This window comes from Cebidichthys violaceus, unplaced genomic scaffold (assembly GCF_023349555.1).
Source record: "Cebidichthys violaceus isolate CVI_PGR_0920_01 unplaced genomic scaffold, fCebVio1.0.p SCAF_159, whole genome shotgun sequence".
Taxonomy (NCBI): domain Eukaryota; kingdom Metazoa; phylum Chordata; class Actinopteri; order Perciformes; family Stichaeidae; genus Cebidichthys; species Cebidichthys violaceus.
In genome coordinates, this window is record NW_027176328.1 from 43,416 (window position 1) to 61,224 (window position 17,809).

Genomic DNA, 17,809 nt, shown 5'->3' on the forward strand with positions numbered 1-17,809 from the left:
GTTTACATGGTAGATCACTGTGTTATAAGTGATCACAGTGTGAAGTACGAGGATAAAGAAGTCCCATAGATTAGATTCATATTCTGCTTCTTTTCATGAGTTAAGCACTTTCATTTTGTCATTTGGTGCTGGGTGGAGACAGATTCTCATTTTATCCATGTTATGTGCCTTAACATTGACTTTTGGAAAAAGGCCTCGAAAATTGATCAGACCAGAAATACTAAAATAAAACTGTAGATATTTAATGAGGAAAAATTAACAAAAGCTTAATATTAAAAGAAATGAAGCTCTTGATCTTAACTGGAAACCGGAGCAGGTACTTGTGTACATGTTACCATCATGTACATAAGTACATGATGGTAGCAGGTACTTATGTACCTGCTACCATCATGTAGAGAACCTGCCCTGCTGACTCATGTTTAACATTTCTGTGAATGAATCGTTTTCATGATGATGAGCCTGTAGGACATCATGTATCCTACAGGCTCATGTCCGGGGTAGTGACGTGATGAAGGTGGAGGTGAGCAGACTGCCCCTCTGTGGATATTGAAGAAGAGACGTTCTTTATTCAAACCAAATATCTTAAGATGAAGAGACAGCTGGGACGGCTGAGCAGGTCGTTGTTCAATCACAAGCGGTTAGCGGTTCGATCCCCCTCCTCCTTGAGAGAGAGTTCCTCCCTTTACACTGATCCTAAACGCTTCAGAGGGTTTAAATGCAGAGCTCAAGTTTCATAGATGTGACAATAACAATGAAGTTAAACTCTAAGAAACAGAAGGCTACAGTAAAGGAGAGGAGGGGAAGGGAGAGGAGAGGAGGGGAGGGGAAGGGAGAGGAGTGGAGGAGGAGGAGAGAGGAGAGGAGGGGAGAGGTAGGGAGAGGAGGGGAAGAGGGGAGGGGAGAGAAGAGTAGGAGAGGAGGGGAGGAGAGGAGGAGAGGGGAGAGGAGGGGAGTAGAGGAGAGGGGAGAGGAGGAGAGAAGAGGAGAGGGGAGAGGAGGGAAGGGGAGAGGAGGGGAGAGGAGAGAAGGGGAGGAGAGGAGAGGAGGGGAGTAGAGGAGAGGGGAGAGGAGGGGAGGGGAAGAGAGGGGAGGGGAGAGGAGAGGAAGGGAGAGGAGAGGAGGGGAGAGGAGAGAAGGGGAGGAGAGGAGAGAGGAGAGGAGGGGAGTAGAGGAGAGGGGAGAGGAGGGAAGGGGAGAGGAGGGGAGGGGAGAGGAGAGGAAGGGAGGGGAGAGGAGAGGAGAGGAGAGGAAGGGAGAGGAGGGGAGAGGAGAGGAGAGGAGAGGAAAGGAAACTAAACTAAACTAAAGAATGTGACTTCATCATTATTTCATTAGTGAACAACAATCCATGCTTGAAGTGACAGCTTTGTGTGTCACATGAAGTCTCTAGATGGCACTGTCTTCCTTTCAAGTGAGGCAGACGTCTCAATGTCTCCCAACATCTCTCCTTCCCTCACTCCCTCACTCCGTCTTTCCTCATTTCTCTTCCTTTCCCATCTCTGACCTCTGTCTCTCTCGTTCTTTCTTCTACCTCTTCTTCTTTTCTCTCTATCCGCCTCTTCTGAGTTTGCTTCAGAGTATTCAGCCGTGGACCTCAGCATGTCTCCTCAAGAGCCTCATCCTTTCAGAACTCATTTAAGCAAGTCTTTCATTAGCAGAGCACACACACACACACACACACACACACACACACACACACACACACACACACACAGAATCAACCCCTTCTCAGAGTGAAGAGATTGGACAGTTTGGTAAACCACTATCTTCTGTGGGGAGTTTCCATTGAAGAGACTTCTCTTTCAAGTGAAATGTATTTGACGTCACCATGTATTGAGGAAGGCACCCTGCAGAGTTATCAGAGGGTTTCACATGAAGAGCTTTATTCCACGGTGAGCAGCACCGTGGAACAATGATAGCACAAGATAACACACTCACTCCGGCTCAATGCTGAACATCAGCACATGATGTGTTATTGGCTGCTTTGTGCATGAAAACCTCAAATCATGATCAGCGTTAGCAGTATTTAAACACTTCGTTGTTCATGCTTTTGCAACAAAGGGGAAACGGAGACGGTAAAAGGTTTATTTGTCCAGAAAGTCCCTGGCCGCCTGGAAAAGCTGAATGGTGCGGTTCATTCCGAGCTTTATTTGTGCCGCAAGCTGCAATCAACATCTCAACAGCCTCGGCTGATATCACCGCAGTGTTCCGCTTAAAGTGAGCACCGGCATGCAAAGAGATGTTTAATGCAGTGCAGCTCACTTCATGAGGCAACCACAGCTTTTGGATTAAAGGTTGTTTTCATATAAAATCTGCATGGTGTTTGTGTGTGTGTGTGTGTGTATGTGTGTGTGTGTGTGTGTGTGTGTGTGTGTGTGTGTGTGTGTGTGCGCGCGCTTATGGTGTTTGGTGAACAAAATATAGACCCTGTTTGTGTAAAGGAGAGTAAAAGTTGTGTTTGTTTGGATGAAAACTGGCGTTTGCTCTGTTTACTGTCAGCTGTAGTTCCTCCACAGATCACTCTGCCTTGTTGTCAGGCGGCCTGCTCTGCTGAGTGGCCCGTTACATTCGGTAATTGCCACGTGCTTTAATTTGAATGATCTCATTCCTCAGGCGTTCCGGAACTGTCGGTTTCCTCCAATGACCGCATTGCTGAGTGTTTACCGCACACACACGCACACAGGTATTCTGAGCCGGTGCTATCCAAGATCTATCGAGTTCAACCTCCTTTTTTCTCTCCTTTCTCATGTGTCACACTACAGCAAGCACAGTGGGACATAAAGCAGTTTAACGTGACTCACAGAGATGACATTAAACAAGCCTGTTTGAGCTTGTGTCATAAATAATAATTAATTGAACAGGAATGGTTGGGTTTGGATGACGAAGCATGAAAATATTGATAATTTTTACCTGCCGTGACATTGGTATTAATTTCTCAAAGTCAAGGATGCTTCCTGGTAGAACAGGTTCTTTTTTACATTACAGTCATTTAGCAGACGCTATTATCCAATTGACTTAAAATTCAGTAATTTTGGGGTTGAGTGTCTTGCTCAAGGACGCACAGTGTCTAGTGGAACTGAAGCCGAGGATCGAACCGCCGACGCTCTGATTGAAAGGCGGCCCTGATCTCCACTTAGCCACAGTCACTTAAACGTTTGCTATCTAAAAAACCTTCAGGGAACTTTTCCTAGAGATTATCTTAAGAACCTTCAGGGAATGTTGAATAGTCCAATAGTTGGAAGTCTTGTGGTCCGTTTATATTTAAATGGTGTCTGTAGCTGAACGTTTACAGAAGTAGTGGAATTGAAAGTGGAATAGGTTTAAAGGGATTTGAAGATTCTTTCATTTGAAGTTGCATTGTAAAACAAATGTGTAATAAGATAAGTGTGAACATAAGTGTAAACATAAGTATAAATATAAGTATAAAAGTTGGAAAACAGTTGAATGAAGGGATGTCATACTATACTATGTTCTTTTGATGAATGTTTAATGACGTACTATACTATGTTCTTTTTATGAATGTTTTATGACATACTATACTATGTTCTTTTTACGAATATTTTATGACACACTATACTATGTTCTTTTTATGAATGTTTTATGACATACTATACTATGTTCTTTTCATGAATGTTTTATGACATACTGTACTATGTTATTTTTATTAATGTGTTATGACATACTATATTATGTTCTTTTATTGAATGTTTTATGACACACTGGACTATGTTCTTTTTATTAATGTTTTATGACATACTATACTATGTTCTTTTCATGAATGTGTTATGACATACTGTACTATGTTCTTTTTATGAATGTTTTATGACATACTGTACTGTTGTTTTTATGAATGTGTTATGACATATTGTAGTGTTCTTTTTATGAATGTTTTATAACATACTGTACAATGTTCTTTTTATGAATGTTTTATAACATACTGTACTATGTTCTTTTTATGAATGTTTTATGACATACTGTACTATGTTATTTTTATGAATGCTTTATGACATGCTATTCTATGTTCTTTTTATGAATGTTTTATGACATACTGTACTATGTTCTTTTTATGAATGTTTTATGATATACTATACTCTTCTTTTTATGAATATTTTATAACATACTGTACAATGTTCTTTTTATGAATGTTAAATGACATACTAAACTATGTTCTTTTTATGAATGTTTTATGACATACTGTACTGTTCTTTTATGAATGTTTTGTAACATACTGTACAATGTTCTTTTTATGAATGTTAAATGACATACTAAACTATGTTCTTTTTATAAATGTTTTATGACATACTGTACTGTTCTTTTTATGAATGTTTTATGACATACTATACTATGTTCTTTTTATGAATGTTTTATGACATACTGTACTATGTTCTTTTTCCGAATGTTTTATGACACACTATACTATGTTCTTTTTATGAATGTTTTATGACATACTGTACTGTGTTATTTTTATGAATGTTTTATGACATACTATACTGTGTTCTTTTTATGAATGTTTTACGACATACTGTACTATCTTATTTTTATGAATGTTTAATGACATACTGTAATATGATTTTATTTATGACATTTTAATGACATACTGTACTGCTATTTTTATGAATACTTTATTACATACTGTACTATGTTATTTTTATGAATGTTTTATGATATACTGTACTGTTATTTTTATGAATGTTTTATGACATACTGTACTATGTTCTTTTTATGAATGTTTCATGACATACTGTACTATGTTCTTTTTATGAATGTTTTATGACATACTATATATAGATTGGTGCAGGAATGACTCCTAAAACCTGGACATTTGGAAGCCTTTTGTTTTTAATGGGTGTTTAGTTACATCCCTGAAATAAAGTCTAGGGTTAACAAAAGCTGAAGATATTTTAACAAACCATATTTCTCTTGGCAAACTATGCCATGATTTTTTGGGCATACTATATTATGACATAGTATTTGTGATGCATCATAACATTCTTTACAAAAACGTATTCATTTTTAATGACATACTATACTATGACTTTAAATTAGATGTTACTACATACTACAGTAAACATAAAGCTTTCATTTTAAAATCCTAGTGTTCATTTCATATTTCGTATACACTGTCTATGGAGTATTGTATCTGTGGAGAGGTTTTGAAGACTCCAGGCCTTTTCTCAGATTTGTTGTTGTGCCTCTGGACTCACATTTTAATGTTCAACTAGAGATTCTATCTGCACCAACATCCCCGAGAGGACCGACACCAGAAAAATTAACCAATAGAAAATGGTGGTTATTTATATATTGATGCAAATACGGTAAAGCACGGTAAAGATCATAAATACAAGTGTTGTTTAATCACATGACTGCAGCATTTTATATGTTCATCCTTTGACTGCATTGGTGGTGGCTCCCTACATATTTTTAGTTGCACAGCAGCCACGGGGCCCCCGAGGCCCCCACTGGCGTTCATGAACCACCACCTGTCCACCTGTCACTGACTCACAGAGGCTTTGACACACCGCAGGACTCGCCCACAGAGCGGGCGTGCCAGTGGGTGAGAAAATAAGAGAGGAGGCATACCGCGGTCAACAGAGCATCCTTCGGTTCCTCCTCCAGCGGCTCGATTAAAGAGACGGGTTGTGCTAATGGCTGCCTGGCTCTCAGACCACAGGAGAGGACACATCACAGATACCTCAGCCCAGAGAGGGGAGAGGAACTCTGCCTGTCTAAACACATCTTTAAGGTCTGTTTTGGGCTTGGTCTCCCTTCAATCAGATACACTTCCTGGTCAATCAACTCCAGGGGTTGATTCTTTTCAAAAGGTTGAACGCTGATACATTCATATCCCATCCAAGGTTTTAAAGCCTTTGTCATCATTCGGCTCACATATTAATTTGGAATTCAGTGAACTGACTGCAACTATGTGACAACCAACAAATGACACCGGACACATGTTGCACATCATCCCATTAGATGGCTGAGCTATTACTTTATCACTCAATATAATTATAACATTCGATAATTTTTTTATTAACTATGAACAATAATTATACTTAGGTCAAACTTGTTGACCTATACAGTAGTTAGCAGACCACAATGAAACATGTTGTATCTGTATCTGTCATGTTGGAGGTGTTCTGGGTGAAGTTCTAGGTAATAATCCACTTTTATGACATCACATTCATACATCAATGTATACAAACCATAACAAACAGTTTACATCAGTTCCTGTGTATCAATAAAAACACTGCCTCCGCCTTCTCTTTCAGGTCAAACACTGAAACAACCTCTCACAGCGCTGGAGATGACTTCTACAAACGTAAATCAAGTCACCCTTCACACACACACACACACACACACACACACTCACACGCACACTCACACGCACACACACACTCACACATTCCGTTTGCTGGGACTCTAGAAAAAGCACCAGAAACCAAAGGAGCCGCACACTCCTCCATGGAATTCACTGAGGACAGGATGTTGGCTTCACAGTCACGCAATGCTGCACTCATCCAGCCTATACTCTCTATTCCCATTACACATTATATCATCATGTATCTGTACCAAATGCTAAACACTGCCAGAATGGATCAAGACCTTGTCATTGTTATTCTGTTTCTTTAATTTATTTGACAATTTCTAATGTCACTGTCATTTAGTGTGTTTTTTCTCGTCTCATGCGATTGTGCTGGAAACAAGAGCAAATGTCTCACACCACATGGAGAATGCTGCACTCATTTAAGTTAAACCAGGTTTTATGTTTCAGTGACTTTCTGAAGTGTTAGAGTGCAGTTTTGCTGTTGCCAAACCTATTTCCCTTAAAGTCCTTTTGTTAACTCTTCTGGCTCTTGCTAGAAGATCTGGGAAGCTGCTTATCAGTGGAGGAAATACTCGATTTGATGTGGTGCTCCGCTGTGGCCTCGCAGCCAAACCTGTAGAGGCAGAAACGTGCAAACTGCTCGCAGATTTAAAGTGTAAGCCTCAGCATGGCATTTAAAACATATATTATATAATATATTTAACATTCTTCATGCTACATTCATATTGTTCAGTTCATTGATCCCTCCACCACAATATTAAACAAGTCCTCTGAATGAATCAGTCAAAGGGAAAGCAGTGTTACCAGCGCATTCCCATCAGTTCAAATATCACAACCAGTTATTTTTGCAACTTTCCAACAACTGACAATCCAACAACTGGCCAGGTGTGAAAGTAAAGGCCCCTTCATGCTGTGTCATTTTTGTAAGTAGATCTGATTTGGACTTGGCGCCCAAAAACATCCTGCTGCAAAATTCTGACAGCATGAAAAATGATGCAGGCGAAAGAAAAAAGAAGTTTGTGGGAAAAGAAGACGACCTGCTGAGCTGTGGCAGCAACGCTGATCACTCCGTTTTCTTTTATCTTTTTAGCTGCAGCTACATTGCATAACCAGGCAAATCGATATTGAAATGTCTTACTCATATTGTGACCAAGATTTTATTAGCTCTCCATTTTTTAATTATTGCCGTTGCACAGTTAGAAGCTCCTGAAGGCCTCGTACAAGTACTTATGACACTTTTCATTTGGTGTATGTGTACATTTTGAATATTTAATTAAACACAAATGTATTCATACCTACATTATAAGCATAACATAATTTGAAAATAATTAAGTAATTGAACCAGATTTTGACTCAGGGACCTCCGGGGCCACAGACTTGGGGCAGTTGCCCAATATGTACAGTTGGTAATCTAGCCTTGGGTCCTAGAGGGTTTAACTGTGTAGACGCATCTGCTCTGTAAGTCAAAAACCTCCTCACACTCTATCATAAAGAAAGAATACATGTTATTATCACTGTTTTCCAAAGTGTTAAACGTGTGAAGCAGCTGATTTGGTGGAGAGTACCTCTGTACTCTGTATTGTTATATTTAGATGGTCTGTGCTGTCTTACTGCACAGTAGAGAAAGTGCGTCACTGTCAGCCCCCCCACACCAAGAGATCAAGTGCTGTTGTTTTGCGTCAGAGACGTCTCCTCTCTCGGGGGAGCCGGGCCCCGTTTTCCATGCCCGCAGGTTCCAGCTCTGGTGTGGGGTTCCCAAGGCCTCAGGAAAACCCAGTTTACAACATTCCCACAGTGGTGACCACCGAAAGACTCTCTTCCTCTTCTCCCCTCTTCTGCTGAACTGGGCTTTCTTTTTGCCCTTGTTGTTGTCAGGCAGCGGTTTGGGGAGCTGCCCAATGGTTCCTGGTTCATTTAGTGAAGGGGACAAGGAGGAGGGGGAAGAGGAGGAGACACACAGTACCCCTACCCCTACCATACACACACACACACACACACACACACACACACACATACAAACTCTCCTAACCACGGGATCTTCTCAGTGGCGGAAAATCCTTCCCATGAGCGGTCCGGCTCTACGGAAGTAATTAAACATGGGTAGTTTGGTGTAATGGACGTTGTCATGCTGCCATTAACTGATCCCTAGGCTCACAAACTCAGATACACAACATAATGTTAGTAGCCTACTGATAAGCTTAAAAAGACTATTTATACTTAAATGTTCTGTTTTGACATGTAGCAGAGCAACAATCAGTCCACATGCTAGCAGGTTCATCTCAGTATTTAGGAATGGAAGCAGACATAATATTAAGATAAATCAGTGAAGACTGACGTGAATGACATAATAGAAATAGTCCACTACTACTACTAGTAAAGCACAGCTGAGGCTGGTGGGATGTTACTAGTTGAGCAGGTATTTAGTCGTAAACCAATTAGGCTACTGGACACAGTTAAATTCTGACATGAAGAAGCATCAGGGATCACCAGACCTATGAGGGAATGTGGATATCTGTACCAAATCCCATTTTAAACCAATCAATAGTTGTCAGTCCGAACCAAATTTGGGGACAGACCGATAGCCATAGAGCCACACACTGGCATGACTAAAACTACAAACAATTTAGAAACATAATTGTATTTTTTTGTATCAAATATTTTAGTGTTGCTACACTCATCTGCTTGATTCAAGCTCTCATTCCAGCAATGAGCTGATGATCCTTCATAAAGCCTTTACCTTATATGAAGTATTATATGATTAACAGGGCAGCAAGAACAGAACCAGACCATCAGGTTCCATGTCCACTTCCTCCTGTCCCACAATCACTGCTAACAAATAATTGTTAATATGAGTTATTTTGCCATCTGTGACTTTGGTCTGTCAAACATACACTTAATCTTCTCACTGATTACTGACTCAGTTTCTAGCTTCATTGTTCTTGAAAGTCAGAGCATGAGAGAAAAGCTTTAGCATACATGCAACATGGATACTTCACGCAAACATGAGGGAACTAAGTAAGTACAAGAGCCAAGTAACAGACTGAGACAGTAATTACAGAATGACTTGACATTCTTACTACCCTTGCCACATTTCACGTCTCTTCTGGAAAACAGTCAAATTAAGCCTTTACTTTTATAAGTAAAGATTTTATTCAATATTGACAACCATATACTCCTTAATTATATCAATAAAGCTGAAGGAATTCTCTGTGTGTGCTGTGCTAGAACACTGATTGAGTAGTTTATAGAGCAAGATGGCGTTAAAAGAGGAAATGTGCTTCCTGACTTGCAGTTGGGATCCAAATCTGTGGCATTACAGTTTGGCCGAGTAGAGACAGAGTAGAGACAATCTTGCGTTGGGATCATACTGGTTGCTAAATCAGGCTAGGTGCATAAAGTGGCAGTGCCAATGGTAACTTCCCCACTTCCTAATTACCTACTTCCAGCATATGCAAATCTTTCAAACAACTACACATCTGCAAAATTTCATTACATTTTGTGGTCAAAATATCTGTCCAGACACATACCTACACAGATTCACAAGATGAAAACAATACCAGAGTCATTGTCTTAAGTGGTACAAATGTCATAAAAAGTCAAAGTATGTCATAAAAATGTAAAAGTAAGGGATCTCAAAAACAATGTTGTAACAGAGTCAGAGTATATATAGTGATCAGAATGCCATAAAAAGTCATAATATAATATGTCATAATGTTATAAAAAGGTAAAAGTATAGTATGTAGTAACATCTTATTTAAAGTCATAGTATACGTCATGATACATCACAAATACTATGTCATAATTTAGTATGCCCAAAAAATCATAGTATAGTTTGCAAAGAAAAATATGGTTTGTTGTTCAAAATGTTAAAATATCTTAAGCTGTTGTTAACCCTAGACTTTATTTCAGGGATGTAACTACACACCCGTTGAAAACAAAAGGCTTACACATGTCCAGGTATTAGGAGTCATTCCTGCACCAATCTATAGTATGTCAAAAAAAATTCATAAAAAGAACATAGTATAGTATGTCAAAAAACATTTATAAAACGAACATAGTATTATATGTCCTGAAATATTCATGAAAAGAACATAGTAGAGTATGTCATAAAAAATTCATAAAAAGAACATAGTATAGTATGTCAAAAAACATTCATAAAACGAACATAGTATTATATGTCCTAAAATATTAATGAAAAGAACATAGTAGAGTATGTCATAAAACATTCATAAAAAGAACATAGTATAGTATGTCAAAAAACATTCATAAAAAGAACATAGTATAGTATGTCAAAAAACATTCAAAAAAGAACATAGTATAGATGTCATAAAACATTCATAAAAAGAACATAGTACAGTATGTCATAACACATTCATAAAAAGAACATAGTATAGTATGTCATGAAACATTCATAAAAGGAACATAGTACAGTATGTCATAAAACATTCATAAAAAGAACATAGTACAGTATGTCATAAAACATTCATAAAAAGAACATAGTACAGTATGTCATAAAACATTCATAAAAAGAACATAGTATAGTGTGTCAAAAAACATTCATAAAACGAACATAGTATTATATGTCCTAAAATATTAATGAAAAGAACATAGTAGAGTATGTCATAAAAAGAACATAGTATAGTATGTCAAAAAACATTCATAAAAAGAACATAGTATAGTATGTCAAAAAACATTCAAAAAAGAACATAGTATAGATGTCATAAAACATTCATAAAAAGAACATAGTACAGTATGTCATAACACATTCATAAAAAGAACATAGTATAGTATGTCATGAAACATTCATAAAAGGAACATAGTACAGTATGTCATAAAACATTCATAAAAAGAACATAGTACAGTATGTCATAAAACATTCATAAAAAGAACATAGTACAGTATGTCATAAAACATTCATAAAAAGAACATAGTATAGTGTGTCATAAAACATTCATAAAAAGAACATAGTACAGTATGTCATAAAACATTCATAAAAAGAACATAGTACAGTATGTCATAACACATTCATAAAAAGAACATGGTATAGTATGTCGTAAAACATTCATAAAAAGAACAGTACAGTATGTGATAAAACATTCATAAAAAGAACATAGTATAGTATTCCATTACACATTCATAAAAAGAACATAGTACAGTATGTGATAAAACATTCATAAAAAGAACATAGTATAGTATGCCATTACACATTCATAAAAAGAACATAGTATAGTATGTCGTAAAACATTCATAAAAAGAACATAGTATAGAATGTCATAAAACATTCATAAAAAGAACATAGTATAGTATGTCATAACACATTCATAAAAAGAACATAGTATAGTATGTCGTAAAACATTCATAAAAAGAACATAGTACAGTATGTCATAAAACATTCATTAAAAAGAACATAGTATAGTATGTCATTAAACATTCATAAAAAGAACATAGTATAGTATGTCATAATACATTCATAAAAATAACAGTACAGTATGTCATAAAACATTCATAAAAAGAACATAGAACAGTATATCATAAACATTCATCAAAAGAACATAGTATAGTAAGTCATAACACATTCATAAAAAGAACATAGTACATAATGTCATAACACATTCATAAAAAGAACATAGTACAGTATGTCATAAAACATTCATAAAAGAACATAGTACAGTATGTCATAAAACATTCATAAAAGAACATAGTACAGTATGTCATAAAACATACATAAATAGAACATAGTACAGTATGTCATAAAACATTCATAAAATAACATAGTATAGTACAGTATGTCATTAAACATTCATAAAAATAACATAGTATGGTATGTCATAAAACATTCATAAAAGAACATAGTATAGTACAGTATGTCATTAAACATTCATAAAAATAACATAGTATGGTATGTCATAAAACATTCATAAAACGAACATAGTACAGTATGTCATTAAAATGTCATGAATAAAATCATAGTATAGTATGTCGTAAAAGAATTCCATAAGAAAGTTAGACTAAGAAACAATAAAAACGCCAAAGTTGAGTGTACCATTAAAATGCCATGAAAAGTCATAGAAATGTATTGTACAGCATAGTACGTCATAAAAACATTTACATTAAAAATTTAATAAAAAGTCATAGTATGTAAAAAGAAAAGTCAATAAAAAGTCAAAGTATATGTCGTAAAAATGTAAAAGTAAGGTATGTCGAAAACAATGTAACAGAGTCAGAGTATATATAGTGATCAGAACGCCATAAAAAGTCAGAGTACTGTATATCATTGATATGAGAAAGAAGTCATAAAATAATATGTAATTTCAAAGTATAGTATGTCGCAACATCTCATAAAAAGTAATATTATAGTATGTAGTAATATCTCATAAAAAGGCCTGGTCTGCAGTTACAGCATAGGTCAGACGATGACTGTATGTCAGAAGAGGACGTCGTCACCATGAGGTCACCAACTGGTTTGTGGCCAGTCGATTTGAAGCCTCGAGTTTGGCTGTCGCCTTTGCTTTTTGCAACCAGTAGTCACACAAGAGGGGGGAGCTAAGTAATCCAACGCTGAGTAAGAAAAAATTCAACAATTAACTTTCATGAAGTGAAAATACACTGTGAAGAGTTCTAAAGTTAAATTACAGCCAACTCCCAGACTAGACAACGCTGTGGCAGCAACCTATCTATCAGAAGCTAGCTAAGCTACGCTATGGTCTATTCTACTCTATAGATAGGACCATCATTCACTCAATGAACATCCTGCTGTATTGAAGAAGACTTGAAACTAGAGATTGAGACCATAAACTCATGTTTACAATGTTTACTGAGGGAATAACTAATAATTACTGAATTACTGATCAAAATAAATCAAGGGAGAAGTGATTTTCTCAGAGACTTCTATACAATAAGACTTATTTTTGCATCCTGCCATTAGAGAGAATGCAAGTTCAAGGCACCTCAGCATTGTCATCCCTTTTCAGACACAGCCGCAGGACTGACACTGAGATTGGATTTCTTTAAGTGGACATTATGATTGTCAATATAAATGTTGTGATGAAGATTCTGCATTCACAGCTAGAGATCACAGGGTAAGGTCTGAATCTGCTGCAGGTGTTCTAATGTGTGTACATGTGGTTCTGTGCAATAATCAGCCTTCCATGGTACAGTAGGATTTGCTGCTGATTGCTTTTGTGAATATTCAGTTTGGTCTTTGTTGGAAGATGGATGTAGGAAACAGGCCTGCTGTGGTCACAAAACGAACCACATAAACATTTCAGGTTCTGATCCTGTTTTATTTATCACAGCTCACATCCGCATCCTATGGTAATGGCCGCCACATTTCTTGGATGAAAGGGTATGACGTGTTTGCATGTGCCAGGAAGTTGTTGATAGGCTGAATGTGTGTTTGTACAAAGAAATATGAAAGGTGTCAGATGGAGTGTGTGTACAGTTTGAGTCTATATAGATTGTTTGTAGAGGGTATACTATGTGCTTTGGTCTGTCTATGGCTGTTTCACATGCAATGTGGAGAGCTCTTTTCTTCCTGACACTGTCTTTGATGGACAGTACTGCTGCCAGATATGTGTGTGTGTGTGTGTGTATATATGTGTGTGTGTGTGTGTGTGTGTGTGTGTGTGTGTGTGTGTGTGTGTGTGTGTGTTTACCCTGTCAAATGTGTCCCACATGTGGGTGAAGGTCTTAAGCTCGTACATACTTCCTCTCCTCTACACTAATACCTGCCACCACCGCAGTGGAGCTAAATAGTGTTTGCCAAATACATTTTGAGACGATTGAACAGCATGATTGCATTTTTCACAGGGACAAAATTCAACACAAACGACATGACAAAAGGTATTTGTTCTGACGTGATAAGTGACAGCCTAGCATATATTGTGTTTCTGCATGTAATGATGTGTTCTACTGCGTTGTTGTTAACTGAGATTTCAAAAGTTAATAGCAGCTGAAAAGCTCCATTATGATTGTCATATGGCTGCTTATATAAGCGTTTAAAATGGATGCATTATTACATTACAGTCATTTAGCAAACACTTTTATCCAGAGCGACTTATAATTCAGTATCTATCTACACACCGCAGACGCAGCTATGGGAGCAATTTTGGGGTTAAGTGTCTTGCTCAAGGACACATTGACATGAGCTGGGAATTGAACCACTGACCCTTTGATTGAAAGGCGGCCCTTTCCCCACTTATCCACGGTCACCCCGCCATTATGTATGAAACGTGTAAAATAATACATACCTTTTAGTATCAGTACTATCTCACAATGACCCATGTTTGAAGTGCAAACAAAAGTCTTAAGAAATGGTGGCGTGATATTGATTTTTCTAAGCTTTTAAAATGTCAAATTCCTCTTTAAAAAACTCCAATTTAACTACTCATCACTTGAAATGCTCTCTTCATATCGATGCAACCTTCTCGTTCCTCTGTAAGAGATGCTGGGGTACCACAGGGCAGTGTGTGCTGGGGTACCACAGGGCAGTGTGTGCTGGGGTACCACAGGGCAGTATGCTGGGGTACTACAGGGCAGTGTGCTGGTGTAGCACAGGGCAGTGTGCTGGGGTACCACAGGGCAGTATGCTGGGGTACTACAGGGCAGTGTGCTGGGGTACCACAGGGCAGTGTGCTGGGGTACTACAGGGCAGTGTGCTGGGGTTCCACAGGGCAGTGTGCTGGGGTTCCACAGGGCAGTGTGCTGGTGTACCACAGGGCAGTGTGCTTGGGTACCACAGGGAAGTGTGCTGGGGTACCACAGGTCAGTGTGCTGGGGTAGCACAGGGCAGTGTGCTGGGGTAGCACAGGGCAGTGTGCTGGGGTACCACAGGGCAGTGTGCTGGGGTACTACAGGGCAGTATGCTGGGGTACCACAGAGCAGTGCGCTGGGGTACCACAGGGCAGTATGCTGGGGTACCACAGGGCAGTGTGCTAGGGTACCACAGGGCAGTGTGCTGGGGTACCACAGGGCAGTGTGCTGGGGTACTACAGGGCAGTATGCTGGGGTACCACAGGGCAGTGTGCTAGGGTACTACAGGGCAGTATGCTGGGGTAGCACAGGGCAGTGTGCTGGGGTACCACAGGGCAGTGTGCTGGGGTACCACAGGGCAGTGTGCTGGGGTACCACAGGGCAGTGTGCTGGGGTACCACAGGGCAGTGCGCTGGGGTACCACAGGGCAGTGTGCTGGGTCAACTTGACTTTGTGACAACAATAATACAAGTGAACATGACTGAAAGTCTTAGTTGTGATAGTCTATGTTCTGCATGCTACATATTTACTGTGTGACTATTTATATTACTGCTTGGATAAAACATCACTAAATAATACCAAAAGAAACACATTCATAAAACAAAAACAACAACAAAAATGTTATTTTTCATAGCACTTGAAGCAGATGGTAATAAAACCACATAGCATGGCAAACCCTCATCGTGGCTGTGAAAGCTCATTTGGTTGTGGCTTGTTGTTTATACTCACTGCCTGTCTGTCTCCATCACAGTTTTAAGGAATCAAACTGTCACCACATGTCAGCTAAACATTTTGGGATTTCTGTGGACAGTAGTTTGACTGAACGTCCCCAGGGCTTCATACAGAGACCTTTATGTCCATTGCTTCTCTCACATTGTGTCTTTAGTGAGTGTGTCTTTTATTTGGATACAAATAAAAAGACTGCAATGGTAAATTAATTTTGAGGGGTGATTGCTGTGAATAAGCAATTTTTTTTATGTTTTACACTGTATATGCCATGGCTGGATGAATCCCTTAATCTGCGTTGATGATGTCACTATAATCCAGGTTCTCTGTTTTACTGCAGATCTATAGTGTACTTAGTGTTCGCACCATCACAGACTGCTCTCTGTATCAGTGCAAGTCAACAGTCGTGGATCTCCTTCAGACCAGGGCAGACGCATGTTATCTCATGCCAATCTACATCACTCTAGTTGAACCATGACACCGAATGGTCCAGTGCTTTTCTCAGCGTTGTAAAGAACATTCTCATGAAAAGCTCCATGCAGCAGGTGTTTGAAAGGAAACAATGCGTGTTGTTAATATTCCATCAATGTCTCAAATCCTTTTCTCAGATGCTCTTTGCCAAGTTTGTCAACAAAGCACACCTAATTAAATGTCTTAAAAAGATATGTACGAGGAGAAAGAGACTTAAATATATATATATATATATATATATATATATATATATATATATATATATATATATATATATATATATATATATATATATTTAACTACCCCGAGGAGCACTTTGGTGTCTTGCGCACTCAGGAAGGATGAAAAAGACTTACACACACATCAATTATCAACACATTGCAACTCCAAACTTTTCAAATACGATGCCTGGACAGCGGCCCTGAGCTTCAAACTATGACGCTCTAGGTTCCCACGTCACCTGTCAGGGACGGTCTGTCAGTTTCTACCGTTACCTGCATAGTGTCTTTTCAAAATAAAATTCCGTTTTCACAGGAAGTTAGGTTGAGGAAAAAAAAAACATTTTGCTATATGTTTAGGTAAAGTGCCAGTAGACCTAAATTTGACTAACAACTCACACAACTAGCGAATGACGTGACTAACGTCTACTTTAAGTGTTGCATGGGACACGAACTGTGGTGTCCTGCATGAAAGTCCTGTTTGTTTGATTGTTTGTTGCAATAGACAACATGAAATAGACAAGAAGACTGGTAGGAAGTGACCACAAAAGAGGAGAACATCATCACCTCGGCTTCACCGGCTTCTTGGTTCAGACATCCACACAGCACAATGACTAAGTCTCATCACACAGCATGTTATTTCATATCAGCGCATATTAATCAATATATTTTTAATCTAGTTCATTACAGTATATAGAAAGCTTTGTAAGACAAACGAGAGCAAAGATAAGAAGCAGAAAACTCTTTGACTGGACTCTTGTGTGCCCCGGTTCATTCCAGGTTAAACTAAGGACGATCAAGTCCCATCCTCAGGACTGGACGTGAGCATCCCTCACCCCTCCTCCCCTCCCACCGTCCCATCCTTCGGCCTAATTCAAAGCATCTTGTGGGGTGGCTGCAGCAGAGAGAAGGATGTGGCTGAGGCAAATAAAAGGATCATAACAAAAGGATCAAAGCGGTCCTCCAAATCTATTCCGTCTGGACATGCCGGCTTTTGCATGAAACAAAGAGGGTCAAAGACAAGACAGAGAGGGTGATGCAGAGAAAGAAAAGAAAGGGATAGAAAGAAAGAAAAGGGGAGAGGAGGAGGAGAAGAAAGGCCTGAACTCTGTATCTCATGGGGAAGGTCATCTCTCGTGCTGCTGTTTGATTGATGCCCTGCTCCTCCAGTCCAGCTTCTTTATGTCTCTCACTCTTCCAAATGTCGATCACACCCACTCTCTTTCTGCGTAGTGATCAAACAGCTGTGTTGAGACATGCGTTACTCAAACTAGTCATATTCCAGCTCAGTACGTCACGCAGTGTTTGATGGAAAGCT